This window comes from Mirounga leonina, unplaced genomic scaffold (assembly GCF_011800145.1).
Source record: "Mirounga leonina isolate KUSES-001 unplaced genomic scaffold, KU_Mleo_1.0 Mir_176, whole genome shotgun sequence".
In the NCBI taxonomy this organism is placed as follows: Eukaryota; Metazoa; Chordata; class Mammalia; order Carnivora; family Phocidae; genus Mirounga; species Mirounga leonina.
In genome coordinates this window covers 25968689-25989909 of record NW_023270454.1, presented here as the reverse complement: position 1 = coordinate 25989909, position 21221 = coordinate 25968689, and the positions used below count along the sequence as shown (strand labels likewise).

Sequence of the window (21221 nt, the reverse complement as noted above, 5' to 3'; positions counted from 1 at the left end):
GCTTTATTGATATTTTTTATTTATTCCTAATTACACATATGCATTTTAGTTGTTTTTCACTTCATAAAATGAGTAACATATATATGTACTCTGTGTATTTTTTTACCTACAATTGTATTACAAAGATCCATCCATATTAATGTGAATCATTTTAATTCACTCATCATTACTGATGTATAAAATTCTATTGTATGAATAGTTTACAATTTATTCATTCACTCTCTCTTTAGAAATAATCAGAGTTATTTCTGGTTTAGGGTGTCATGAAGAGTTCTATACTTTAAGAACCTTGCCCAATGTAGCATGACTATTAGTTGATTCAACTGGACTAGGTCTCAATGAGACTTTTTCTTATCTGTTAAAAATATACTATATTATTTTCATTATTATGAAGTCTTATGAAAACTTCAAAGAAATATTGTAACATTTAATATTTAATTCACTACAGTTTCAATGTTAATGTACAATGTTCTGTAAACTCAAAAATATCAAAATAATTGATTTCTATCAATACCTTTACAAATATATATGTTTTCTTGAAGAACTTTATGAAAAATGTTTCTACCTTTTCTTTTTTTTAATATTTTATTTATTTATTTTAAAGAAAGAGAGAGAGTGAATGAGGAGAAGCAGAGAGAGAGGGACAAATAGACTCCCCGCTGAGCACAGAACCTGACAGGGGGCTCCATCCCATGACCCTGAGATCACAATCTGAACCAAAATCAAGAGTTGGACATTTAACTGACTGAGCCACCAACATGACCCTCTTCCTTTTCTAAATCTGATTTTAGGAAATTTTAGTTCATATATTTTCCATACTTCATTTCTGAAAAATAAATGCCAGTTTATCATGAATATAACTCAAATAAATATCCTAAAATTCTTATGAGTTTCTTTCTTTTTTTTTTTTATAAAGATTTTATTTATTTATTTGACAGAGAGAGACACAGTGAGAGAGGGAACACAAGCAGGGAGAGTGGGAGAGGGAGAAGCAGGCTTCCTGTGGGGCCGGGAGCCCGATGCGGGGCTTTATCCCAGGACCTTGGGATCATGACCTGAGCCGAAGGCAGACGCTTAGTGACATAGCCACCCAGGCGCCCCTCTTATGAGTTTCTTTATCAATAGTTTTAATTTACTATAATCACAATTTCTTTTGCATTTACTTTGTAAAATGTGTGGTACTTTGATTGAGATTTATGTATTTATTGAAGAAATTAATGTTTCATGATTGCTCTGGGATGGCAGAATTCAAAACATGGCAATTTTTTGGGAAATAAAATATAACTTTTTAGAACTCAAGTGAAATTGTTATAAGATATAGATTTAAAAGTCTGTTTTGTTCACTAGAAAACATCAATTATTTGGAATAGTAAAACACAATTCAGCAATCAGTTTGGACCATAGGCCAACATTTTCTCATGATTAGTAATTTACATAAACTATTGCAAAACACATAAAAATCATGTTGCTGTGCAAACAAGATATCATGTTATAGTATATTTAAATAAGTTATGGGCACGTGCAATTTCCATTATATGTTTTATATTAATATAAAAATTAACCACCCATAAAAATAATAAAATGTAATGTTTTTCTTACTGAGCCTCAGTGATCATAATTTGTATATTAACTTAATGACTAGAAATAATTAAGCAAAGCTAGTTAAATCCTAGGAATATTATGGATTATGTTATTTGGTTGGATGTTCATGATAAAAATCCTATGATTCATGAGAGCTACTTTCAGTTTTGTGAAATAACTAATATTTTGAAGCAATAGATTTGTCTTTTTTTCATATTAAGAAGAAACTTCAAAAAACTAAATCTCAAATTTTAATAGTTGTCCATTAGATTTGCATCTGCTTATGATTGATTGTATGAAATTACTTCTCCTATTGTGGTTTGAATATGTGCTTGGCTTGGTTAAACTACTATTCAGGTCTTAAATTCATTAATTGCATAGGGATGTGCTCAGGGATCACACAAGTTATTTACATGATATTTGTAGTATAGTACATTATAATTAAAATAATGCAAGTTTAATATTTAATCAATAGTCATTAAGTATTTTCTGATGATTATTTGATCTCCTTTTCTCAAGTATATCCATTCCAAATTTCTGGAAACTTTACATGGTGATTTCCTATTAGTGCTTATCATAAATTCTTCATCTATTGCTTTATGAGGTACTTTCAATATATATGTTTAAATTTATTTTCTTTCCTTGGAAATCCCCTGGGATACTCTCTCAGGACCTTTCCCTCCCTCTGTTAGATATCTGAGTCCTGGTAAGTCTCTTAGATCTGTTTACTCCAAAATATTTTCTGCACTTACCCTTGCATGTTTCATGTGGGTCCCTAAAATGACTGTCAAGATCTAGTCTTATAGAAAACAGTATAGACATTTCTAAAAAAAATTAAAAGTAGAACCACCACATGATCTAGAAATCTCACTTCTAGGTATACACCTAAAGGAAATGAAAATAGGATCTCAAAGAGATAAGTACATTCTCATGTTCATTGCAGCACCATTCACATTAGCCAAGATATGGGAACAACATATATACACACATATATGGAAGAAGAAAATTCTGCCATTTGTGGCAACATGGTTGAAACTTGAGAGCGTTATGCTAAGTGAAATAAGTCAGACAGAGAAAGACAAATACGGTATATCACTCATATGTCGAATCTAAAAAAGCTGGACTCACAGAGAGAGTTGAATGGTTGTTACCAGGGGCTGGGGTGGGAGAGGAGGAATAGGGAGATGTTGGTCAAAGGATAAAAACTTCCAGTTATTAGACAAATAAGTTTTGGGGATCCAATGCATAGCATTGTGATTATAGTTAACAATACTGTGATATGTTTGAAAGTTGATAAAACAATAAATCTTAGGGCACCTGGGTGGCTCAGTTGGTTAAGCGACTGACTGCCTTCGGCTCAGGTCATGATCCTGGAGTCCCGGGATCGAGTCCCGCATCGGGCTCCCTGCTCAGCAGGGAGTCTGCTTCTCCCTCTGACCCTCCTCCCTCTCATTCTCTCTGTCTCAAATAAATAAATAAAATCTTAAAAACAAAACAAAACAATAAATCTTAAATGTTCTCACCACAAAAAAGAAATGGCAATTATGTGACATGATGGAGGTCTTAGCTAACATGATGGTGGTAATCGTCTTGCAATATATAACTATATCAAATCAGCATATTATACACTTAAATGTAGTACACAATGTTGTATAACAATTATAGCTCAATAAAGCTGGAAAAAAGTAAAAGGAAAATCTATTTTTATGTTTTATACTTTTCCAGCATGTCACTAAAAATTGCTACAGTTCTTTCTTCAGCTCAATCAGCTTAACTACATACTTAATTATATATAATTTTTGTTTTCTTTTAGTTTGTTTTACTTATGTATTAGCCCAGTTTTGAAAATGAATCTAGCTATTTCTTGATTTCGTAAACAAATCCAATTATTAGTGAAATATTTTGGGAACAAGACTTCAAATCTATTTCTTGTACTTTGGGCTTAGAATGCTCTACTGGGTTGTTTTTCTACTTCAATCTCCCAAAATGACATATTGCCTATTTAATAAAACCCATTATACATACATTCCATGCTTTGAATTATCCTCTGAACATTGCTTTCATTGTATCCCATGATATTAAACAAGTTATATTACATTTTCATCACAAATCTTTTAAAATTTTTCTTGAGACTTCTTTGATGTGTATGTTTTTTATGTGTAGTTTAAATTTTAAATATTTGGGAATTTTTCAGCTATTACTCTATTATTGATTTCTAGCTTAATTCCTAGTAAATAATTCCTAGTGATTAATTCTAATTTACTTGTTGTCTGGTGACATATTTGTTTGATTATGATTCTTTTAATTTTTTAAGGTGTGTTTCATGGCCCAGAATATGGTCTTTCTTGGTGAATGTTCCATGTGATGTTTAGAAAAATGTGTTCTCTGCTGTTGCTGGATGAAATATTCCATAAATATCAATTAGACCAAGTTGATTGAAAGAACAATTCAGGTTAACTATATACTTACTGATTTTCTGCCTGCTTCATCTATCAATTACTGAAAAGGAATTGCAAAGCCTCAAAGTATAATAATGGATTTGCCTATGTCCTTTGTTATTCTATAAGTTTTTATCTCACATATTTTAATGCTTTGTTGATTAATAATTGTTATGTCTTTTTGGAGAATTGACCACCTTTTGATTATTGTAATACTCCTCTTCTTGATAGTTTTCCTGTTCTGAAGTCTGCTTTGTCTAAAATTAATACAGCTACTCCAGCTTTCTTTTAATCAGTGCTAGCATGGCATGTCTTTCTTCATCCCTTTACTCTTAACCTACCTGTGTCTTTAAGTTTAAAGCCTACTTCTTACAGAAAACATATATTCAGATTTTTTAGATCTATTCTTTCAGCCTCTTTTACACGTAAGTTGATTATTGCTATAGTTGACTTAATATTTACAATGTATTTTTTTTTTTATTCATTAGATTTGTTCTTTTTACTCCTCCTTCTTTTTCTGTCTTTTCTGGTTTTAATTGTGCATTTTATATTGTTCCTTTTTATTTTCTCTTTCTGTGTGTTAATAACTTCTTTAAAAAAATTTAATAGTTGGCCTCGAGTTAACAATACACATATAATTAATCTTATTCTACTATCAAGGGAAGTTCAAATACCTTCTAAGATAGTATTCCCAATTCCTCAGATATGTTATGTATCTGGTAATATGAACTGAGTTAAAGTGGCCTTTAATGTGGGATTTCATATTAATCCGGTTAGGAGTTGTGTTTAATATTTGCTGTAACTATAGGTGTCGGAGCCTTCAACTTTCTCTGTTTTGTCTCCTCTACTGTGATGAGTTTCCCTCAAACGCCTTTAAAAATAGAGTCATGTGAATGCCCATATTTAGCTAATCCAGATTCTTTCTTATTCTTAAAGCAGTAGCTCAAAACACAATGAAAAATGAACTGAATTTCATAATTGGTGCAGCTTACCTAAAGCCTTCACTTCTACTTATCAATTTAGAGACTCTCACAATCCAAAGTGTCCATGCTGCAAAGAAAGCTTGAGAATTTGTAATGCAAATCCTGCTACCTTGACCAAAAAATGAATCTCCATATTCACCTCTTAGAATCAAAGTTTTTTGTTTATTCCCTGCTGATTGCATCACCATCTGTTGTAATTATATTTTGACTTGCATTTATTGCAATGCTTCTGCTGTCTGTGGACTGTTTATAATTAACAGAAACTGAATAATTTGTTCATTGTTCTCATTTTAATGCACCTAATATATCAGAAACATAAGTATGTCAAGTATTCATATCCCTAAAAGTAATGCACTTACAGACAGCATGATTTTTATGGCTTAAAGTTATTTTGATTTAGAGAGTTTTAAATGTATCATATATGAGGTAACATATTGAGAAGTCTCTATACACACCAAAAAGTTTCTGAGTTAATTCAACATTAAATGTTAGTGATATTCTAGCTAAAGAAAATGACTTTCTGCCCACTAAACATAAATAAATATGAATATGTATTTTGGCAAAGGCTTTGAAAAATTAGAACCATTTAATAAAAATAAAATGCATTATCTCTGATAAAGAATTTTTAAAATACAGATTAATTCTATATATAAACTTTCATTATCTAAAGAAATAAATTCCTTTTGTTCTTCAATATTGTATAATACATCTTTGGCTTGAGATGATACTAGAGAATACTTTCTACAAATGAAACCCCGTAGTTTCGAAATACAAAAACATATTAATAAAAATAAAGTCCAAGGAGTTTCTTGAGGTAAAATTCCAAATGTTTAGAAAGTTTTCAGTTAATATATTCTTTTGAACATACATATTTGAGGTTCCTTAGTATATTTTAAAAAAATAGTTTCAAACTATTAATACAGAGTAAATTCCTACGTAGAAGAAATGTATCAAGCAGACTTTTAATTAATTGTATCTTATTTACACTGAAATAATTATATGTTTGCATATTAACTGCATATACATGTAGCTTTAAAGCTTTTTTATTCCTTCTGCTAATAACAGTAACAATGATAAGAAAAATTGATATGCTAGGAGCTTTGTATGTATTAAGTCATTGACTCTGTAGCTTTAGGAAATTGTCTTTATTAACCCCATTTTACAGGTGAGAAAATTATGACTCAGTGCAGTTAATTAACTTGGCCAAAGTCTCATATCCAATAAATGCCAGAATTAAGTTTCATTAAGATCTCCATGACTCTAATATACTGGAGGTCAGGCACTGTTACATATGTTCTGTTTCTAAATATAATGAAATTGCCACATTTTTATCTTAAGTGCCAATACTTTATTTATGTTAAAATAAAATACATCAGTAAGAGTTTTTCTGCTTTTAAATACAGAATATATTAAATATAGGATATATTTCTAGTAGTAGAAAATCATATAAAATAATCAGATACTAAAGAGCATTTTTTCTTAAAATACTAGATTAAAATAATTCTCACATTACAGCTGCTTTTCTTTCTTTCTTCATTTCTTTTTTTTTTTTTTTGAGATTATGCTACAATATAATAAAAAAAAATCTGGGACTTCTGAGTCAGGTAATATTCCAGTTTTATATTGTATGTCTGTTTCTCTACAGCTAGATAATTTGCATATGTTGTTTATTTTCCCAATGGCTTAACCACCACCCCATTCCTTGAACTAAGGCTATCATCAGCATCAGGCTGTTGTCCTGAGGATTAAATGAGGCAATGAAATAGGGGTAGGCACTTAGTGAATGTTTATTCTGTTTTTTCATAAAGTAGGACAATATAAAACACTGAGAGTGTATATTTCTTCTTTGTTCCCCTTATTTTGTGTCTACTTCAGTGAAAAATAATTTGATATGGAATACCAAGTACTATGTAGCTGATCTTTCTTGCTGTCTTTTCTATTTAAAAGAAAGATTGGGGGGCATCTGGGTGGCTCAGTTGATTAAGTGTCTGCCTTCGGCTCAGGTCATGATCCCAGGGTCCTGGAATCGAGCCCTGCATTGGGCTCCCTGCTCAGCGGGGAGCCTGTTTCTCCCTCTCCCTCTGCCCCTCTGCCCTTCTGCCCCTTACCTCCCACTTGTGCTCACTCACTCTCTTGCTCTCTCTCTCTCAAATAAATAAATAAAATATTAAAAAAAACTGTGGTAAGAATAGATAACAGATTAATTTTACTATAACAATTTAATAATATTTATTTTTATGAAAAAGTTATTTCATAATGATTAGGTTTAGTATGTGTTACAAAATGCACAGTGAAAAAAGGTCATTCTATAGATAATAGTATAGATAATATTTCAATTTGTTTCCATTTAAATAATACACAAAATTTTCTGGTGTGTGTGTATGTATATGTGTGTGTGTAAGCTATCAAAATAACTTATCAAATGGAATTTTGAACCATTTCTTGTGACACATGTAGAATAATGAGTATATAAGGGCAACAAAGATTCAGATAATACAGCATAATCGAATACAGTTGAACTCCAAAGACATGAACCGGGGGTATATATTCTTGCAATCACCATTCAAGCAAGATATAATAAGCTTTGGTGGACCTGGGTGGCTCTGTTAGTTAAGTGATCCACTCGTGGTTTTAGCTCAGGTCATGGTCTCAGGGGTCCTGGGATCAAGCCCCACATCATTCAGGATCCATGTTCGACAGGGAGTCTACTTGAAGATTCTCTCTCTCTGCCTCTCCCTCCCTTCTCAAATAAATAAATAAATATTTTTTTAAAAAAGTTATAATAAGCTCTATTTGTATAGGCCAAGTGACTTTGAGAACAGAAAAAAGTGAAATGATCATGAATTATATTGCCAAAAATGTTTCCTATCCTCATGGGATGGGATGTATAATGAATGCAAAACCCAGAGCTCTGTATGTTCTTCTCTATTATTAATATGAATAAGACATGATGAACAGCAAATTTATTGTAGAAATATTGGATTACTAAAATCATTTCCTAAACATGTCGCAGGTAGATGTTTGATAGTTTTGAGTGAATAGGTTGTGAATTTTATTAGCTATTAACTGACTATTATGGTTTATTTTCTACTTAATTTTCTATTATTGATTGCTCTATTTACCATATATATATTATTTTACACTTGATCTTAGTCAAAAGGCTGAGAAGCGATGATTTTATAAACTACTTACATAATATGATCTGTAAGTGTATTTGAGAAACAATTTATTGCTTACATTGTATTTCTATTCTTTAAAAAAATGCCCTTATTTTAGAATAAACATTTTTTAACTAAGGAGATATTGACAAATACAGTCCATTTATGGTTGAATTCCTTTAATATAACTTCTCTTTGTCTTTCTTACTCTCTATGTCTATTTATTTCTATCTCTCCTAACATCAGTCTCATTCTTCAAAGTGAGCATCTATTTATAAAATAATATTTCTTAAATCCTAAAACCAACCTTAAAGATCCCCAGGTGCTTCTAATGGAAACTGACATCAACACAATAATCAACATAGTTTTACATTTTTTTTTAAAGATTTTATTTATTTATTTGAGAGAGAGAGAATGAGAGACAGAGAACATGAGAGGGAGGAGGGTCAGAGGGAGAAGCAGACTCCCTGCCAAGCAGGGAGCCCAATGCGGGACTCGATCCCAGGACTCCAGGATCATGACCTGAGCCGAAGGCAGTCGCTTAACCAACTGAGCCACCCAGGTGCCCGCATAGTTTTACATTTTTATTCAAAACACTGTTTAAGATTACATTAAGTTGTTTGAATGTCAGCCAAAATAAATGACCAATACTGTTTTATTTTCCATATTTTTTAATTTAATATTTATTTTTTCTCTTAAGTCCTAATATTCTGCCACTATGTTCAGATGTAAATTGAGATTAACAATAAAATTCTCTGGTCCACATAAGAGTAATGTTACATATTACTTTATCAATCATTTTCCTGAGTAGATATTTCATCAGCTTTTCAGACCTTAAACTTGAATTTCTTATTTAATGTCTATTTTGATGACAGTCACCTTTATATACTAGTGCTATGTCTATGAAAGAACATGTATGTGAGAGTAGACATTTTTATTTTGCAGAAATTTACTGTGTTCCAACACAGTATCAGATGACTATATCTGAAATTGTTTTGTATATCCTAGCCAGTCCTTAAAGAGAATAAAGCAAAGATACTATCAAATATCAAGGACATATTCAATAAAGAACTATTTCACACCAGCCATTGGGTCCTTAAAACAGCTTCCAACATGATCATTTCATAGAGCTCTGGCAATGCTAAAGAATGCTTAGATTATGAGTTAGTCTTCACCATGGAAATGCAAATTTAGATAGTAGCATGAACTAAACTTTTATCAATGAGTTTTCTTTCATTGTTGAGCACAGTATGTTATGGGACATTGACCACCAAGTTAAAGAGGCAAACAAAATTCCCAAATTATCCCTGGATATTGGAAAACATGAATATAACCTCATTCAACAAAGAGATATTGAAAGATCAGTTAAAGCAAAATTACATTTGTATCATTTTTTTCTTATCAGCTAATCAAGTTTTGTGAATTTTTTCTTTTCTTACGGCCTAGGAAAACTAACTGATGAATGGCCTTTGATAATACCTAGCTAGTGTTAAATTCCTCATTTTACAAAAACTTGAGGTAAATTACCTTCAAGCACATAGAGCTAGTTTAGGGCCAGTCAGGATTAAAAATCCCATTTTAAACTCATAGAGGAAAGATTTCTTACTATTCCACATTGTGTAGAAGAAAAGATCAACAAAGAGTTCAACATTATTAGAGTATTGATCTTTGTAAAGAAACGCTGCTGAACTAGATAACTTATATATGCAGATGACAATAAGCTTCTCAAAGATACTGTCAAAAGAGAGGAATAGCCTTTAAGAGGAGGGCAATGAATACATTTAACTCATCTGCAAGCAATGAAGATCACTGAGGTTAAGAATTGTAGCAGAGCAATATGAAAGCTTGCCCTTAGAAATAGGCTGATTCAACGGATGAATAACTGAACTAATGATACACTATATGTTAATTAATTGAATTTAAATACATTTTTAAAAAATATACAGGCTGGTTCTCTCCAAAATTAGGCATTGTATAAAATTTAGCCCACAGTTCAGAGCTGATAACAATGTCAAACCTTGAAAACATACTTTAGACAATGAACTGGATCCTTTATGCTCATCTGATAGGTTCTTTATGGGTAACTTGAGACACATTAAACAACTAGTGTTATTAGGTGATAAATGAATACTTGATTAACTTAATTGGAAGTCTAAAAAAATCTATTTGGACTCATTACAACAAAAGATGATATTTTACTGAAATGTTACTTTTATTATAAACACACATATATATATATGGTGGCAGTTGTGGAGTAAAGAAGATAACAAAATCTAAGCTTTAAGTAATGATGTATATGAAAAGAGCATTTGGTAAAATATCAGAAAACTGAATTTTGTCATTAACTAATTAGTTCCTTGTTTTAGTTTCTTTATGAACAGTAGTTTTATCACCATCTCTCAGTGCTCTTCCAGCAAGAAACTATATGATTCCTGAACTTTTTTATATTAATGAAATAGTCACATCGTAACAAATATCATGAGTATAAGAAGATTTGATAGGGATAAATAAAAATTAAGAATGCCATTAATAATCTGTATTAATATCTAATAGTTATAATTGAAAAGATCCTTCAGGATTAATTTGATGACTTTATCACAAAATAGTTGATTAACAAAATCAAAATCAACTCAATACAATAAATATCTATTGAGTAGATTCAAGATATTTTTAAGACATAGGCCCTATTTTGAACATACTCTAAATGGTTAAAACAATACAACATATTGATCAATTATAAAAATAAAATGTCAGCACACACATAAAAGAAAATGTCATGTGTAAATATGTGTAATAATTTTAAAAGATTTTTTTTTATTTTTTTTAATTTATTTATTCATGAGAGTAAATATGTGTAATAATTTTAGATCCTATACCTTGCTGCATTTAAGTAATGACTTCAGATAACTTTCTTGAAAAAAAATAGAAGCTAAAGAACTATAAAAGAAATGTATCTGGGGTGCCTGGGTGGCTCAGTCATTAAGCGTCTGCCTTTGACTCAGGTCATGATCCCAGAGTCCTGGGATCGAGCCCCGCATCAAGCTCCCTGCTCGGCGGGAAGCCTGCTTCTCCCTTTCCCACTCCCCCTGCTTGTGTTCCTGCTCTCGCTCTCTCTCTGTCAAATAAATAAATAAAATATTTAAAAAAAATTAAAAAAAAAAAAAAGAAATGTATCTGGTTTATAATGTTGAAAGAAATAGAACTATAAGAACTAGGGATATATTTGCAAAAGACAATGAATTCTCCATTGAAAGGGCAATAGACATTTCCTCACCTCTATTTTCTCATAAGTGCAAAAATATAGAGAGGGAATAGGGAATTGTTTATGGTAGAAAGAGCCCAGAAAAATACTTAGGATTTTCATGGGTTTCTGGAGAAGAAGGAAATATTAGCAAGAGGCACCCTTTGGCTCAGTTTTAGTTTTTACTTCTGTAGCTGACATCAGAGATAGAGTCATCCATTCAGACATCCTTCTAGTTGCTTTCTTTTACTATAGAAACCTGAGCAATTATAGATCGAATAATAGAAGTTACTGGTTTTTCTTCCCTGAGAAGGTTGCTGAATGGACAGTTTTATTATCTGGACGTTGTTGCTGGTTCTTTGCAAGCTTGCTTTACAGATGGATACACTTGGTGCCACAGGGATGTTATGGATATTGATCCTGGTAGTTTTAAAATCTAGGTTATGACAGATATTCACAGTGTCTGAACCAACTGGTAAGAGCAGAACAGACTTTCGTGTATTAAGGCCGACTTCCTTATTATTGCCCTGTTCTTCAGTGAATAGACATCATAAAGAGAAAAAAAAAATGTGTGTGTGTGTGCATGTGTGTGTGTGTGTGGAGCATGGATACAGAGTAAAGGACTCCTATAAAGAAAATAGAGGAAAATAATACAGAAATAAACTAAAACTGTTTAGCTAAAATAGCAATGTCTGGTTAAGTATCATTGGTAAGATTACAAAATAGGGTTAGAGTAAAAGTTTAGTATCAGTGAAACCTCCCATCTGTTTATTTCAACTTACAGTAATGTTTTTGAATGCTTATAGTTCCAATTTTAATATAATTTGCAAATTTCTGTACTCATTATTTATTAATATGAAAGCAGTGACATAAGCCTACATCATTTTTCATTTCTAATTTCTTAGCAGCTTTTATGATATTGAAAGAAATTGGCCCTAGGGGAAAATCCATGCCATTTGAAAACTTTTTCACAAAGAAAATGCAAATATATGAATTTATTCCCAGACATTTTTTGCTGTGTTTTGTTTGTATAATTCTTATAAAATACAAAGTCAGGCAATTTGCAAAATGTTACAGTATGCAATCTTGAGCTCAAATATGGAGAAAACATATGGATTAATGTTCTGAGGGACATGGAAAAAAGAATATGAGAAGTGAATAAAAGTTTGGCAGATGGAGCTATAGTAAGTCACTAGAGGTTGGAAACCATGAAAATGCAGAAGCTATTGGTACAGTGCTGTGAATTTCTCTAGAAGCCCTTAGCAGTCCAGACGTAAAAGGAGAAAGCAGATGGTGGCATTTTTTTTTTCTTGATTGATTGATTGGAGAGGGGGAACAGGAGGGATAGAGGGAGAGGGAGAGGAAGAGAGAGATTTTTTTTTTTTAACGACTTTATTTATTTGACACAGAGAGACACAGTGAGAGAGGGAACACAAGCAGGGGGAGAGGGAAAGGGAGAAGCAGGCCTCCCGCTGAGCAGGGAGCCCAATGCGGAACTCGATCCCAGAGCCTGGGATCATGACCAGAGGCGAAGGCAGACGCCTAAGGACTGAGCCACTCAGGCGCCAGATGGTGGCATTTAAATAGGTTCAGAATCAAGGCAAGAAAGACAAAAAAACAAAAATAATAAAAAAGATGGACATTTATTCTGGCAAGACTAAGACCAAGATTTTCTCTAATCACATTCCTTCCAAGCAGAAAGATTTACTACCTAAGTCTACTTCTGCCCTGATATTTGGCAAACCCAACTACAATGCCATGTTTGATGAACAAAAGTTGGCCAGAGAGAACTTTAAAAGTTATAGATTTGCTGTGTTTCTAAATTTTGTGAATCTAGGACCAGTTCTTTGACACCCTTGCAGATTTTGTTAACTTTTTGGATTTTCTTCTTCTAAAAAAAAAAAGACATGAAAGACTTAACCAATGAAGTAGTTCAACTTTCACTGTCTTGAAGGCACCACATCCAGTCCAGAAAAGGACAGTCCAGACTGCAGGTTGGGGGAAATGTGTGAGGGGCCTGGAGCAGAGACCAAGCTGAATGAGAACTGCAGAGAATGAAGATTGATGCTGGGTTTTAGTTAAATAGGACACATTTGGTGATTTTGGCTTTGATTCCTTTGGGTTCCAAATGAAACATTAAAAACTTCTTCAATTAAAAAAAATGAATTTTTATTTCATTGAGTTCTAAGTTATAAAAAATTCTTTACTCTCAGGAGATTTAGAAAGTTCATATTCTATATTACAAAAATGTAAAGTATATATATATATATATATATATATATATATATATGTCATATATTTTATACTCTGCAAGGTTTTTCTTGTCTTTCTTTCTTTTTTTTTTTTTTTGAAACCCTTATGACTCTAAATTGACCCTTTGTTGGGAATGCTGATTTTTGCTCATGTGCTTTTTTTTTTTTTTTTTAATTTCATGGGAAAGTGCAAACACACTCCCCCACTACCACAAATTATTCAGTTGAGTTTCCCACATTTGGGGAAATAGCAGGGATCAGCACATCCGGAGCACAATGGATAAGCCTTGCTCTGGGAAAACCACTTTCGTGATCATTGTATCTCCCCTGCCAGGTAAGTATTGCTCATGTGCTTTTTAACATCACAGCATGAACAATTTTACCTGAGGAGTTTATGTATGGATTCTGTTCAGTCCTAGTGGAAAACTTGCCTCTGAAGAGTTCTTTGCATTTGCTTTTCTGAGTACACCAGGAGTATCGGTATCAAGGACTGATTATGATAGTTTCTCAACTTGGGCATTCTGTACCAGTGAGGAGGGCATAAATTCCAACTTCAAAAGCATGTCTGATATAGCTCATGGTTACCAATTATCTAGGGAGATTTTTTTTTTTTCCAACCTGGAAACCAGGTGGATAGAAAGGCTTTGCCATCTTCCTTTGCTTATAGATAGGTTCTTTGTTTTGCCTAGTTCACTCTTTTACTAACTATGGAGCCCATCAAGGCTTCCTGCTATATATGAAGGTCTAACTTCAACTCGCATCTTGCATGGGCTCGGGTCTCACGTCCTTCCTCCGTGTGGGTGGTAGAGCACAGACCTTTGGTTTCTAGTATAGTCCTCTGTCCCATGCGGAGTAGCCAGTAGATCCCCTTGACTATGTGCTAACTGAACTGGCTTTTGTTCTTCTGTATTCCTGGCACCAAGGGTTTTAAGCTAATTTCATTTATGTGAATCTCTGATCTTAAAGAAATGTTAAAATTGTATGTGTCGTTTCTAGATATTTACAATAGGAAGAATTTCTGGCTGTCTATTAACAGGTTGCTGGAAACAGAACTTTTTATTGGGATATTATTAAATATTTAAACTTTTTAAATTTTCTTCCCTATGTTAATTAGAGTTGACATTTGAACAACATGGGGGTTGTTAAGAACACCATCCCCTTTGCAGTGAAAAATCCACATATAACTTTCGACTCCTTCCACACTTAACCACTAATAGCTTATTATTGACCAGAAGCCTTCCTGATAACATAAAGTCAGTTAACACATTTTTTTTTACTTTATATATATTATATATTAATTATAAATTTATTATATATTTACATTATATATTATATATTCTTACAATAAAGTAGGCTAGTGAAAAGAACAGGTTTATTAAGAAAGTCACAAGGAAGAGAAGATACATTTGCAGTACTGTATTATAAAATTCCGAATATGGAGCTCTGTGGCAAGTGAGGGGCCACACAGGCACAAAGCCACGTTGGCAATGGGGCTCCTGGGCGGCTCAGTTGGTTAAGCGACTGCCTTCGGCTCAGGTCATGATCCTGGAGTCCCGGGATCGAGTCCCGCATCGGGCTCCCTGCTCAGCGGGGAGTCTGCTTCTCCCTCTGACCCTCTCCCCTCTCATGTGCTCTCTGTCTCTCATTCTCTCTCTCAAATAAATAAATAAAATCTTAAAAAAAAAGAAAAAAGAAAAAAAGCCACGTTGGCAGAAGCGACCTAGGACCTCCAGCAACAGCCATGCGGGGCGCTACATGGGCCAGGGCCAGGCCAGGTGGGAGGCCGGATGGGAGGCCGGATGGGAGCCCGGTGCCCAGCAAAGCGAAGGCTGAGGGCGTCCTCACCGCAGCCGGGAGTCGGGCCCCGGACAGCGGCTGGGGGAGCTAGTACTGCTCCTTCCTCTCCCACCGCAGCTGCTGACCCTGCTGAACCCCAGTTCCCCCGTGGCCAAGCTGGACCTGGGTGACCAGCAGGCACACTGGGAGACATTCCAGAAGCGGCAGAGGCTCACCCTTGAGAGTACGCCAAGCAGCTGCACCGGGGCTGAGGCTGCTGCTGTGGGGCAGTTTGCTTTGACGATTGAGCCTCAGAAGGCGTGCACATTTTGGACTGCAACTGCAGCGTTGGGAAGAGGCAGAGGAGGCACTTCATTGTCCCTGCTTCTCGCTTCAAGCTCCTGGGTGGAGCCGGAGCAGAACGGCATACCCAGTCAGCATGCACAAAGTACAGCGCACCTTCTGTAGGACAGGTGGCCTTCAGAGCTTTGACACTCTTTGCTCGAACCCTGGACACTTCTGAATTCCCCCGGCCACCTGGCTGAGAGCACCGCCTAGAGTGTGGTCATTGCGGAATTCAGGGGCAGAGACTGGGAGAATTCTCCGCCGTGGAGGAACACGAGACTGCCAGGGATGTGTCTTCAGAGTGTGTTCTGGCTTCTCCCTTGCTATAAAGGAGGAAGGATTGGGGTCAGCAGTTTGTTGTCCCCGCTGCCCCTCAGTGGTGCTCATGAATGTGGCTGATCCATGGTGCTGCTTCCCCGGGCTAGCGGCCTTCTCAATCTCTGCAGCTTGCTCCAGCTACCAGGGATTTTTAGGCACTTCTTTGTCCTTCCTCAGCCCAAATTTTGATGTAGGCTAGTAGACATCCTTCTTTCTCTTCCCAACTTTTATGGGGATCTTTTATTTTTTATTTATTTATTTATTTATTTTTAAAGATTTATTTATTTATTTGACAGAGAGAGAGAGAGAGCGAGATCAAGAACACAAGCAGGGGGAGCTGGAGAGGGAGAAGCAGGCTTCCCGCGGAGCCGGGAGCCCGATTGGGCCTCGATCCCAGGACCCCTGAGATCACAACCTGAGCTGAAGGCAGACGCTTAACGACTGAGCCACCCAGGCGCCCCTATGGGGATCTTTTAGAAAAGTAAATATTTTTAACATTAAAGCAAAAAAAAATAAAAAATAAAAAATAAAAAACAAAACAAAACAAAAAAAAAACCCTGCATATAAGTGGACCCACACAGTGAAAAATGTTAGGATTTATTGCGAGCCTACCACGTTCTAGGCACTGTCCCATGCAACAAGGATATAACAATATACCAGATAGTCATTTGTCTCCATTCAGCTTACATTCTGATACAGAATTCAAAACACAATCAAATTAAAAATAAGTATATACAGGCATGCCTTGGAGATACTGTGTAGTGTGAGAGTGGCCCTAGACAATATATAAATAAGAATGGCAGTGGTCGAACAAAAGTTTATTTATAAAAACAGATGATGGGCCATATTTAGCCCATAGGTTTGCAGTTTTAGACTGATCATAAGTTGTTGTCTGAGGCAGGGCAAATTGTTTCTTCAAAAAGGAAAAAAAAAAAAAAAGAAGAAGAAAAGAAAGAAGGAAGGAATCTTTGCTGTCAAGGCAGGACAGAGTATTCCAGGGAGAAGGATGACCACAGGTATTAACTTTAAGTTCATTTGTTTTTAGTTTTGGTTCATTTATGGCAAAGGATTAAAGATTCTACATCATTTTAGTCTCCCATTGTGATTAAATATTTTAGTTGAAATTCTCTCTCTTTTCAAAGCTTTCAGATGATTTAAGTCTTTATTTTTACTTATTAATTTTTGGGGCATAAGTTATTTAGGAATGGACTTTTTCATTTCCAGATAGTAAAGTTCTTTGCTCTGTGTCTTACAATTTATTTTCTTAAATTTTAATTTGTATTTTAATTCCAGTATAGTTAACATACACTGTTATATTAGTTTCAGGTGTATAATACAGTGATTGACCAATTTTATATATTGCTCAGTGCTCATCAAAATGAGTGTACACTTAATCCCTTTCACCTCTTTTGCACATCCCCCACCCACCTCCTCTTTGATAGCCATCTACTTGTTCTCTACACTTAAGAGTCTGTTTTTTGGTTTGTTTCATTCCCCACCCCTTTGTTTTGTTTCTTAAATTCCACACAGGAGTGAAATCATATGGTATTTGTCTTTCTCTGACTGACTTATTTTGTTTAGCATTATACTCTCTAGCTCTATCCATGTTGCAAATGGCAAGATTTCATTCTTTTTATGACTGAATAATATTCCACTGTGTGTGTATATATATATATATATATATATATATATATATATATATATATATGCCACATCATCTTTGTTCATTCATTTATCGATGGACACTTGGGCTGCTTCCCTATTTTGGCTACTACCAATAATGCTGCAATAAACATAGGGGTACATATATCCTTTTGAATTAGCGTTTTGGTATTCTTTGAGTAAATTCCCACTAGTGAGATTACTGGAACATAAGGTAGTTCTATTTTTAATTTTTTGAGGAACTACATACTGTTTTCCACAGTAACTAGACCAGTTTGCATTCCCACCAACAATGCAGGAGGGTTCTTTCTTCTCCACATCCTAGCCAATGTTTGTTGTTTCTTGTGCTTTTGATTTTAGCCACTCTGACAGGTATGAGATGATATCTCACTGTAGCTGTGGTTTGCATTTCCCTGATGATGAGTGCTATTGAGCATCTTTTCATGTGTCTGTTGCCCATTTGTATGTCTTCTTTGGAGAAATGTCGGTGTATGTCTTCTGCTTATTTTTTAATTGGATTATTGTGTGTGTGTGTTGAGTTGTATAAATTCTTTATACATTTTGCATACTAACCCTTTACTGGATATGTCATTTGCAAATATCTTTTCCCATTCAGTAGGTTGTCTTTTAGTTTTGTTGATTGTTTCCTTTGCTGTGCAGAAGCTTTTTATTTTGATATAATCCTAACAGTTTGGCTTGGCTTGTTTACCCTGCCTCCAGAGACATATCTAGAAAAATATTATGGTCAATGTTAGAGAAATTACTGCTTGTGCTCTCTTCTAGGATTTTTATGGTTTTAGGTCTCACATTTAGGTCCTATATCCATTTTGAGTTTATTTTTGTATATGGTGTAAGAAAGCAATCCAGTTTCATTCTTTTGCATGTAGCTGTCCAGTTTCCCAACACCATTTGCTGAAGATACTGTCTTTTTCATATTGTATATGCTTGCCTTCTTTGTTGAAGATTAATTGACTGTATAATCATGAGTTTATTCTTGGGCTTTCTATCCTGTTCCACTGATCTATGTGTCTATTTTTGTGCCAGTACCATACTGTCTTGATCCCTACAGCTTTGTAGTAGAACTTGAAATCTGGAATTGTGATACCTCCTGCTTTGTTATTCTTTTTCAAGATTGTTTGGGCTATTTGGGGTCTTCTGTTTTTCCATACAAATTTTAGGATTGTTTGTAAGTAGGATTGATTTTTTTTTTTTTTAAGATTTTATTTATTTGACAGAGACACAGTGAGAGAGGGAACACAGCAGGGGGAGTGGGAGAGGGAGAAGCAGGCTTCCCGCGGAGCAGGGAGCCCGATGCGGGGCTCGATCCCAGCATCCTGGGACCATGACCTGAGCCGAAGGCAGACGCTTAATGACTGAGCCACCCAGGCACCCTGGGATTGATTTCTTAATTTCTCTTTCTTCTGCTTAGAAATGTGACAGATTTCTATACATTGATTTTATATTCTGTGACGTCACTGAATTCACTTATTAATTTTAGTAGTTTTTTGGTGGAGTTTTTAGGGTTTTAATTGGAATGTGTTATGAGCAGATAATGTGTCTTCTACTAAACATTAGTTTTGGATGGGGTGCCTAGGTGGCTCAGTCATTGGGCGTCTGCCTTCGGCTCAGGTCATGGTCCCAGGGTCCTGGGATCGAGCCCCGCATCAGGCTCCCTGCTCAGCGGGAAGCTTGCTTCTCCCACTCCCACTCCCCTTTCTTGTATTCCCTCTCTCGCTGTCTCTCTCTCTGTCAAATAAATAAACAAAATCTTAAAACAAAAACAAAAACAAAAACAAGACCACCATTTAAAAAAAAATAAAGACTTCATTTTAAACAAGTACAAAAATACTTAAATTATTTGATAAGGCTTCATAAGCGTGCACAAAAGAAGAGTATATGTTTTTACATGTGTGTATCTGAGTGGATAGTATACACAAATCTTATATAAATGTAAATATATGCTGCTAAATTCTAAATTTTTCTACTAAAACAAGATGTATTCAAAAGGAACTTCATGTATATGGTACTGATGAAAAATATCTTAAAAACAAAAACAAGACAAAAAGGTTTTCATATAAGGTGCATTAGATACTGTTTGTTTTGCTCACACTTAATCCCATCCATTCTGTCCTCCCTGCTGTAGCAGTGACTGGAAAGGTAAAACCACATTTTCTTGTCTCCTTTGTGGCTAGGAACAGCTACTGTAATTTGGGCACATAATTTGGAAGTGAAGGGCACAGAATTTGGAAGTGAAGCAGATGTCAAGTTCTTGCATTCTTGCATTATATAGTTTGTATAATGATATGAAAATTCCATTATATAACATGGCTCTTTATGCTGTTCAGTTCCACGTCTATTGCTTTCTTTTCACTTGCATTTTCCTGGTCTCTCTTTTCTCACTGGTGTCTATTATAGCTCAAGGCAGGGAATTTGGTGGTTAAACATGATTGGAAGGGTTAAGTGAGGAGAAGTCAAGAAATTACCACTTGACTGTTGTTTCCCAGGTTCTAAGGCCCTAGTGGCAACCTGGAATCTAGGAAACTACTGCTGCTTCTACTTTCACCACTGCTGCTTTATGCTCAGGATTGGTGTACAGACCCTGGAACTGGAGCCCAGTACCCACAAATACTCACAGCTATGCAAATTTGTTTGCCAGACCCCACAGCTGCCAGGAGATGGCACCTACCTCAATCTCATTCTGTGCCAGTGCACTTCATTCACAGGAATGTTTTCCAACAGAACTCTAACTGCAAGTGGGGATGGGAAGTTTGTTTTTATCTTTCCAGTCCCCGCTCTACAAGGAGATAACAGAATTGATGGGATGCGGATGAGTGAAACAAGGAACACCTAGTCCCACATCCCTCATATGCAACCTCTCTTTATTACATCATTTAAGATGTTTTGTGCAAATGTCATAGCTGAAGTTATTTTTTAAGCTCAGTCTGATATTTTTTTCTCTTTTAGCAGGAAAATTCAGTCTTTTCATTTTTTTTAAGTTTTATTTATTTATGTAATCTCTACACCCAATGTGGGGCTCAAACTCATGACCCCAAGATCAAGAATCACATGCTCTTCCAATTGAGCCAGCCAGGTGCCCTTCAGTCTTTTTATTTTTGGAACAATATGGTAAATTGACATTATTTCTCTCATGTCCATTTACACATAAGGTGGCTTGAATAAATGTTTTCTTCGTCCCTTTGCCTTATTATTGGTGATAACTCAAAGTACTATTCTTCTCAGTCTGTGCTCCCTATTTTTTTAATATGAAAACAATATACCAACTAGTTCCTTCACTAATAATCTGCCTTCCTGCTCTCCCAATAAGATGTATTGTTGTGAAAATACTTGTTTTCTCTCATCCCTCATCTTTCAGTGAGACCTCTAGAAAGTTTTTAATTCTCCTCATTTTCTCCTACCCCTCCCTCTCTCTTCCCCTGTCATCTACTTACCTCCAACTCTGTCTTTTT

At 34.9% G+C, this 21221-nt stretch overlaps 1 non-coding gene across 1 annotated transcript; it reads right to left on the bottom strand.

The window, feature by feature from the left end:
- Positions 1-13831: 13831 nt before the first annotated feature.
- Positions 13832-13995, bottom strand: LOC118022582. The gene has a single exon (XR_004682514.1). It is a non-coding gene; the product is annotated as a U1 spliceosomal RNA (small nuclear RNA).
- Positions 13996-21221: the final 7226 nt, after the last annotated feature.